The sequence below is a fragment of the Vanellus vanellus genome (genome assembly GCF_965231255.1).
Source record: "Vanellus vanellus genome assembly, chromosome: Z".
Lineage (NCBI taxonomy): Eukaryota > Metazoa > Chordata > Aves > Charadriiformes > Charadriidae > Vanellus > Vanellus vanellus.
The window spans coordinates 84,411,798-84,421,479 of record NC_138908.1 but is presented as its reverse complement, the minus strand read 5'-3'; positions in this window follow the sequence as shown (position 1 = coordinate 84,421,479).

Below are 9,682 nucleotides of genomic sequence, written 5' to 3'. Positions count from 1 at the left end.
AGCAAACCAGAACTGTCCGTACTACATCTGAGCTGCTGGTCTTGCAGGCACAAAAGGTTTTTCCAGGGATGGAAGAAGTTGTGGTTTTCCTCTCCATGGAGGGAATGAGTTGTCTAGCTGAACCAGCTCTGGATTTAGATATTAATAGTTTTGTGGTCAGTCATGTGAAAAATGCAACAGAGGGAATCGGAGCATTACCATTTTCCATCTGAAGGAAGGGGATTGCAGACTGGGGCTGTTCTTCCTCCTGAACCTGGAGCCTGCAAGCCAACTGTGCTTTACCCCTTGTGCTCACTGGTGGTTGTCATCCCTAGGTGTAAAAAAAAAACCAAGACAAAACGCGAACAACCAAACAAGCAAAAAAATTCCCTCTTCTTTTGAAATCATCTGAGCACTTGTGCCAGGGTTCAGTGGTGGAAGAGTGCTTTGCTGTCCCCTGGTACCTTGCTGGACTACCATGTCCCTGGTGAGTCATGAGTCATTCTCCTCCTTGTTGTTAACCTGCGTTTCAAATAAGCTGAGCTCCAGCCTTTGCATGCTCACTCTTTCCGTCTGGATTTAGCTTTGGCAAACTTGCTGGGCAGTTTGCTAACCTGCAGAGCCCGGGGCTTGTGGATAGCTGACCATGCTCCCCTCCACGTCGTCTGCCATACAGTGACTCTGTGATGTTAAGTTTAACCTTGGAGTGTGCATTCCCCATCAGGGCTTGGCTTGAGGTTTGCTGCTTTTACTTGAGACTGGGAGAAGAGCTGATGGTGGCCAACTCCCTCTTCTCATCTCGGCGGCTACTTCACTGTAGGGTCCACCTGCCTCCCTCCTGTTTGGTGACAGGGACGGCAGCACCCACACGATTCCTCTTGCAGGCAGCGAGGGGTGTGCAGCCACTGGAGGGCTCCCAGAGCCAATATAAGATGCTGCTGTTGAGTAGCTGCTGCCACTTTTGCTGTGCCAAGAGCCAGTGCCTTCCCCCAGCAGAGATGGCAGGGCTCCTCTTTGCCCCTCACACCCCTTCTCCTCAAACTCTCGGCATGTGTTCCCTTCATAACTTGCTGCGCAATACCTCCCAGAAGAGGGACTTGGAGATTTGGTTCTGTTAAGTCTGTTCAGTGCTTTCTGAACCCTTTTTTTGTTCCGGTCAAAGTTACAGTGTCTGTGAAGGGAGGGATTTCTGTTTTCCCAGACTTTCTGGAGGAGGCTTTAAGAGTACGTAGCTCTTATTTACAGTGGCTGGGACCTGTCACGACTCAGCAGAGAGTGATCTTATTTCAACTAATGACTTAGAGCCCTGCTCAGTCCCTATGCATGTCCTCCCAGAGCAGGAGGATCAGGACCCAGTGCTCTAAGTACTTTGGAAACTGTCCTTAATAGCCGTAAAAACTAATACACGTTATTGCTGGCGGAGAAACCTGATGGTATGTGTGGTGGAAAGAGCGAACAAGAGACCTGTATCCTTATCCCATCTGCGTTATGTGCCTTTTCTATGTGCTTTCCCCATTTTCCTCCGCCCACTGTTTGATATTATCTATTTGTGACGTAAACTTTTTGGTGTTGTGACTGTCTTTAAGAATTTCGCCGCTCGTGGCACAGTGGGAGTCAGTGAACTGAAGTAAAAGATTAAAGTGAAATCTGTGCTAAAAATGTGTTGTTACAGTAAAGCATAAATGATTCATGTAAAGAATAGCTGTGCTTAACATTAGTTTGAACCTCTCCCTCTCTAATGTTTTACTCCAGCATCTCCGAGACAAATATCTGGTAAATCAATACAGAAGTACGAATCCTCTGGGTTTTATCTCAAAACTGATTTTATTATCAGGCCATGAGGTAGCTATTTGTAAAGAAGCATTTTAATGTTTGAGAATGCAGAGTTGAAAATGTGTAGCTGAAAATATTTGCAAACTGTTTGAATCAGCCAAAAAGTCTTGTAAACAAAACCGTCTAGGGGGAATGTCATCCACAGACTCTGTTATCTGTGAACGTTTTTACCCAGTTCTGTGTTTAAATAGTATCTAAAGTTTCTGTAAGGAGGGCTGCTTCTGGTCCAACAGTAAAACCAGGATGCCTTTCATATTGATCAAATTCTGGTTTTCTTCCTGGTAAATCTTTTTTAGGGGTGAAATGACAGGAAAGGAAATGCCAGCAATTGTTATGCTACTTTACTTATGTCTTCCCTCAGTGCTTGTACAGAAGCAACAATCACAGATCCGGTCCCAGAGACACCCCAGTTTCTAGTGCTTTCTTGTGCTATGAAAATACATGGAATCTGGAGAAAGGGAGGAGGATGGGAATTTGTGGGTTTTCCCACTCAGAAAAGGGATGAACCCATTTAAATAAAAGAACCTGTAAATAAAATCTAGAGGAACCTGCAAAGACAAGTAAGTAGCAATTGAATGTGGGCCGGGGCAAAGTTTCAGCCAAGGTTAGGGAGACATCTGCCCACCCCGCCAATGGTATGGCCAGTTCGTGGCGTGCTCTTTGGCAGCTGAGGGGGAGTGCCTCATGTTCCCATCACCTTCACAGCTGTGTCTTGTCCTGTGAATAGCAGTCCCGGGGTTTTGAAGGCCAACATCAGCCTTTGCTTCCTGGACTTTGCCTCCTCTCTCTGCCCTGGATCCAGGTGATGGCCTCATGGGTCACCGAGAAAGGTGAGAGATGTATGGTGTCTGGGCGTTGCTTTGACTACAGCAACCATGTGCTAGTGGCACTGTCAGGAGTTACGTACCGTACCATATAGGTTGCAATTTAAAGGCATGATCTGATGGAGAAAGCACGGAAGAAGGGGAGAATGATGTTGAAATAAACTGGTTGAGGTGGTCAGTGGCTGTATCTTGCTAATGCAAATGTTTCACTGGACCTGCAGCATTCCCAGCTCCTTTTAACGTTTCCTAAATGGCTGATTTCTTGTAGAGGTTAGCCTCTTGTAGAGTGTTCACCTCCCCTAACTCCTGGAGAAATTTCCTCAGCACTTAGTGATGGATGGTTGACAATACTTGCAGGGTGACCCAGAAGCATGCCAGGATGATTTCTTAGCAGATGTGCTCTCCGCTCAGCGATAACCCTCGCGCCACGTGCGTTGGCAGACAGCAGCTTGTTATCCGAGCTCTTTGGACTTGTCAGAAGCTGCTCCATGCCACCTCGCATACTTCTCCACTGACCGCCATGTCAAACTGCTGTGATCATCTGTCTGGTCCTAGGGGGTGGTGATGTGCAACCAGGCTGCAACACAGCTGGGCAGAGCTCATGACTTCTGGCCCCACGTTTGTCGCTGAGGACCTCCCCAATGAGCTTTTCTGTGTGGCTGTACCCACACTGATAATGTACCCGCTTATTTAAGGACCAGAGTGGAGCCAGTTCTTCCCTCTCCCTCCCTTTGGGTCTTAATTCCAGCTCCAAGGTTTTCTACTTCAGTTACTTCAGTGGCATGTGTAAGTCCTGCCCCTTGTCCTCCGAGTGTGCCAACCGGCACAGGTTCGACACAAAAGCCTTATGTTTTGTCAAATCTGGCACTCTTCCCTGAAGGGATTAGGGCTGGGAGGTAGCTAGGAGATGAAGCCGGGAGGCCAGAGGAGTTTTCCCTCTGCCTGGTCTCTGCCAGCTGAGCAGAAGAAAGCTGAGCTGAGCTTCTTGAGGAGCTGATGTGGGCTGCCCATCTCCCCTGTCCCTCCACTTCATCCTCACTGAGCTGGAGGCAGGGAAAAATAACAACAGGTACAGCTATAGTGCAAGGAAAGTAGAAGGGGTGGGAAGGATGGAGGGTGTCTAAATGACACACCATTCCTGTAGGTGACACTGATGCTGCTTCTTGGCATTGTTCTGCAGCAGTACTCATGGTCACTACTGTGTCAAGCTCCTGCTGATCCAATTTGAATGTCTAGAGGTTCAGTCACTCGCCTGGGGTGTTTGCTTAGCTCCTTACGAATGCTCCTGACCTGGGAAACTCCTGCCTGCCACATCATCGCTGCAAGGTCTTGGGCTGTCCCATCACTGAAGCTGCAGCGGTGAATGGATGGAGCAGCACCAGAGGTGCTGGTGAGCCCCTGCTGCCTTTGGTGAATGTCAGCTAAAGAAAGTTAAATGCGTGTTTGGGTAATTTTCTCCTAGTGGCTAATTACCATATGAAAAACATAGCTTGCAGCTGATTATGGGCAGAGCATCATGGATGGAAGAAGCACAAGGAACCATCTCTCTAGTAGCTTGTTGCCTGTTGCCTTCTGCAGTCACATCCATGTATGGAGATGAAGAACAGCTCTGATGTCCCAGGCATGTGTGTTTCTGTCTCTACTGCTGCCTGTACAAAGCCTCTGCTGTGACCAGGAAGAACTGGGTTTGGGACACCTATGGACAGGCAGGGATGTGGTATGTGTGACTTTGCCCATACCAAGATAGGTCAAAACCATTGAGAGAATGAGCCCGGGGCCGTGATAATGCTAGTGCCTGCCTTCTCCAGTCAGCACTGGGGCTCAGGATGGGGAAACTCTTTATTATCAGCTTTACAGTGGGGTTATTTCATCTCAGCTCTGGGCTTGGTCCCAAGCTTAACCACCGGTGTAGATACACCTGATTTCATCACCGCTTTGCCCTGAAATGCCTGGTGTGGCCATTCAGAGTGGCAACCCTGAGAGACCTTTGACTCGCAAGGGATATAAGCGGACTTGCTTAACGAAAGCAATGGAAAATTTTAGGAGTGAACCCAACGCTCGTCAGACCCGAGTAAACCTACCAACCGCTGACTGCCCTCCCCTCCCCTGGCCATCCTGTCCTCCAAACAAGCACGGAAGGGCTGGTCTCTGTGTGACGCGGGGATTAGCCTGAGCAAAGGGGTGAGCCAGCTGGCAAAACGGAGACGCTAAACCTGTCCTTTAGCCTAATCCGAATGATGTGTCTGATTAAAGGCGCTCAAAATGCCACCAGAAAAGAAGTCCCTGCCCACCCTTCCTACTGGAAGTGAACCTGTGAAGATTTACGTGCTCTGTCTTTCCCTGCTGAATGAGCGCGGCTGTGATTTAAGATTTATGCTCCTTTACCTGTAGATTTCGTAGCCCTCCTCTGGGATCAGAGATGCACTCCCTTACACCGCAGCTTGGGAAGGAGTGTGGGTTGGTTGTATCCATCGGTCCACACGCTATCCTGAACTTTCCCCTAACAGAAGACTCTTGGCCAGTGAAGCAATGGTGCTGATGCATGCTGTGACCTCTGGCCACCACCACCACCGTGCTGTCCCACGTCGCAGACTCAAAGCAGATTCGAAAGCACTTAGACTTAGAACTGCAGCAATGAACAGAAACGCACCTCTCTAGGATGTGCCTCTGGAGAATACCTCGCTGCCTCTTGTTTTTGCTCCCAGTCTGCCTTGCCTGAGATCCTGCACCCAACCTCTCTAGACTGAAGTGTAGTGTGGCATCTTCTCCAAGAAACATACCATTCTGTTGTCCTTTGTCCTTCCTGATGTTTGATATTCTGTAGTGTTTCGTTGATCCACGTGCAAAATGTAACTGTAATGTTGTTGTGTTTTTTTGTGTGTTTTTGGTTGTGTGTTTTTTTTTTTTTTTTTAAAAACTTTGGTACCCCAGGCTGTCCTGCATCTGCAATGTGATTAAGGCCTGGACTGTTCAGCCGTTTCCCCTTGCTCACTGGCAAACTTCAGCTGAGTTTCTCCTATTGGCATTATCTGCTGCTGTACAGCTCCAGAAGTACTTTGACTGCTCCCCGACTCACCCACCTGTGTCAACCACCAGTTTTCCATCCTGCGTGGGTATCGCACCATCACGCTTGCTCTTATATATAGCCAACATGTTTGAAAGTGATGGTTTGCAAGGGTGGGTGGAATGGCCAGGGGATACCACTGCACCATCTAATCTGACCTGGTATATAACTTCTAATATAACATAGGTTGTTTCCATCCACTTGCTTCTCAACTGAATTCCAAAAGTTGGGTTTGACCTTGGTATTTCAGTACATTATGTAGTAGGAAGGCGTGAGGGAAGGCGCAGTGCCCACAGCCCCTGCCAGGCCACACTGGGCAAGCGTGGGAGGAAAGGTGAGTTGCAAATGGGAAGCCAAGCAGTTGAGGTAATAAATGAGACGAGGGTGAGTGGTTGAGCTTTCCAATGAACTGTGTCTGGAGGCAACATTGGGCCTTGACCTGATTGTCCTGGGATTGTCTATGTTGCAGTTAAATCTGCAGCTGAGTCATAGGCAGAGGCAAGTGTGTTTTAAGGGCATTGTAGACACTTTTGCCTTTAAGGGGAACACTACAAATAATTTTCATAGGTAGCTCATGACCTGCATGAAGGGCAGGCGGTGTAGGTACTACGGAAAGAGGAGACCTTTCTTTCAATTCTTGGCAGAGCCTTTCTGTGCCAGATGAGGCCATTTCCTCTTGTCCTAAAGTTGTGCCAGGGGAGGTTTAGGATGGATATTAGGAAAAATTTCTTCACCAAAAAGGTTATCAAGCACTGGAACAGGCTGCCCAGGGAAGTGGTGGAATCGCCATCCCTGGAGGTATTTAAAAGACAGGTAGACATGGTGCTGAGGGACATGGTTTAGTGGTGGTTTTGGCAGTGTTAGGTTGATGGTTGGACTCAATGATCTTAAAGGTCCCTTCCAACCTAGATGATTCTATGATTCTAAAATCAGCTCCTTTCTAGTTGGGGCAGGAATTAGGTGAAATGAAAGCAGCAACTTTTCTTGCCCTGGTGAAGTGACCTGCCTCCGGAAGAGCCAGGAGAAGGAATCATTTTTGCTGTCTGTGGCAGAGGCTCCCCAGAAGGCAGGTTGAAGATGGGATTGTGTTGCTGTTTTATCCTATTTGGGGTTGTTCTTCTGGAGTTTAGTTGCTCAATGGGTGTGATATTTTGATCGATGTGGGCATAAGGGCTAAATAGAACTTACTGATAAAGGATTACTGCCTGTGTGTTTACTCTTTACCTTCACCTCAAGAAACATTTCTGATAGTAAATGGAACATTTAGTGGCAATAAACAGTGAACTGTTTTGAGCACATTTCTAGCATGCTCAGTCCTGCCTTGAAATCACAACACTTGCATGTGTCTGTGCTGGTAGGTGCCCAAAACCGGCAATTTCTCTTTCTGTGTTGTTGGTACTGGGATCTGCTGGGTTGGAAGGTCCCAGCGATGGAAATGCCAGGAAGAGACATGTGAGTTGTAGCATATAAAGGCATTTACTTTTGCTTCCTTTTGTCTCTGATAACATAGAAGTGTTTCCAAAGAGCCAGTGGTAACACTTTCAGACCAATGTAACCTTTACTTAATTGCACTATTGCTATAACCTCGTATAGCCCTTTAGATACCAAGTGAGATAAGGCCCCTTCCTAGGGGAGCTCACACTCATTAGCAGTGATGGATTATGACATTGACTCCTGGGATTAAGATCAGAGGCTGATAATGTGGAGGAGAAGTGTTATGGGGAGTGCATTGTTCTTATCAGTTCTCACCACACACGGGGTAGAAGCAAACAATAGATCAATTTACATCACTTAATACGCCCTGCTCACAACCATGTGTGCAAGTGGCTGTTGACTCACCAGCAGGACCTTGCTGAAAGCTCAGTGTTCCTGTCCAGGCAGGATTAGAAAGTGAATTTGCACCAGAGGAGGGAAGCTGCTTGACACGGAGGTGGCGAAGTGAGAAAGCTGAGGAAGTATGGTGGGAAAGTGGGGTGAAGAAGAGGTGCAACTTGGGGTTGGGCAAAGGTGATGCTAAAGTGCTTAGAGACCAGCAGAGCATGGGGTATGAGGAGAAGATGGCCCTTCAGTGAGGTGAACATTTCCATACAGTTATTTCTCTCCTCTCCAATCTTGAACCCTCTTTTTGGGTTGTGACCTTTGGTCATGGTCCCTTTTGCAAAGAGATTGCCTTAAAGCACAGTAGGATGGAGTCAGGGTGTCAGCGAGATGAAATTTGGTCGTGCTGCAGGGTAAATAAAATACTGGTAGTCTAGAGCTGGGAATTGAGTAAAGCAGGTGGGGAGGAGAATGTGCTGGTTAGGAGTGGACGTGATGAATAGAATGAGCAGTTAATGGCACTTCTTGGCACGAGGGGCAGGCGGCTTTCTCACAAATCTCTGCTTCTCACGTGATGTCCTCGGTTATGGACGTGATGTCCACAAGTTAACTAGAGAGGTTCTGCAGTCCCTGAAGGCAAACTCTTCCTGGGGTTTCCAGAATCATAGAATCAGTGAGGCTGGAAGGGACCTTTAAGATCATCAAGTCCAACCATTAACCTACCCTGATAAAAACACCACCACTCCTAAACCATGTCCCTAAGCACCTCATCTACCCTTTTCTTAAACACCTCCAGGGACGGTGAATCCACCACCTCTCTGGGCAGCCTATTCCAATGTTTAATAACCCTTTCAGTGAAAAAATGCTTCCTAATATCCAATCTAAACCTGCCCTGACATAACTTGAACCCGTTTCCTCTTGTCCTATCACTTGTCGCCAGGGAGAAGAGATCAGCTCCCATCTCTCTAAAACCTCCTTTCAGGTAGTTGTAGAGGGTGATAAGGTCTCCCCTCAGCCTCCTCTTCTCCAGGCTAAACAACCCCAGATCCCTCAGTCGTTCCTCATAAGGTTTGTCCTCCAGACCCTTCACCAGCTTTGTAGCCCTTCTCTGGACACGCTCCAACACCTCAATGTCCTTCTTGTAGTGAGGGGCCCAAAACTGAACACAGTACTCGAGGTGAGGCCTCACCAGTGCCGAGTACAGGGGGAAACCATTGGTTTGTGTGTGAGCTTATCTTGATGTATTTGAAAATCACTGTGCCTTATTGCAGCATGTCCTTAAGCACCTGAAAAGTAAAAATACATGACCCCACATTGCCCATGTTGTAGTTTCCAGCAGTAAGAGGGGAAAGGAGGTTTCTGTCTCTATTAGGGAGCTGGGTGACTAAGCTGGGTGACAGGTAGGCTTTTAAGCAGTAGACTGCAGGTGACTCTTGTAGAATTACAGAATAGTTTGGGTTGGAGGGGTCCTTTAAATTTCATCTAGTCCAATAGTCTTGGCGTACAAGTATCTAAAGGGTGGGTTGAAGGAGGATGGAGCCAGGCTCTTCTCAATGGTTCCCAGTGACAGGACGAGGGGCAATGGGCACAAGTTAGAACACAGGAAGTTCCGTTCAAATACACGGAAACAGTTCTTTATGGTTCAGGTGACAGAGCACTGGCACAGGCTGCCCAGGGAGGGTGTGGAGTCCCCTTCTCTGGAGATTTTCAAGACCCGCCTGGATGCAGTCCTGAGCAATGTGCTCTGGGCAATCCTGCTTTGGCAGGGGAGTTGGACTAGATGATCTCTAAAGTTCCCTTCCAACCCTGATAATTCTGTGATTCTGTGAATACCCCCTGTAATGAGCAGAAGCATCTTCAACTAGATCAGGTTGCTCAAAGCCTGGTCCAACCTGACCTGGAATGTTTCCAGGAATGGAGCATCTACCACCTCACTGGGCAACCTCGGCCAGTGTTGTCATACAGACAGGCACTGATCTAGCCCACACTGATGAAACAGTACCAAGTTCTTGTAGGCAAAATACATTACTTTGTTACAAATAATCATACTGTAGAAAGATTAGCCCATGATTTTGCCAGGGAAAGAAGAACAGACATGTGCATCCTCTTTAGTGCAATGGCTCGTTTGCCTGTCTGGCTTGATTATTTTGAATAATCAGAACTT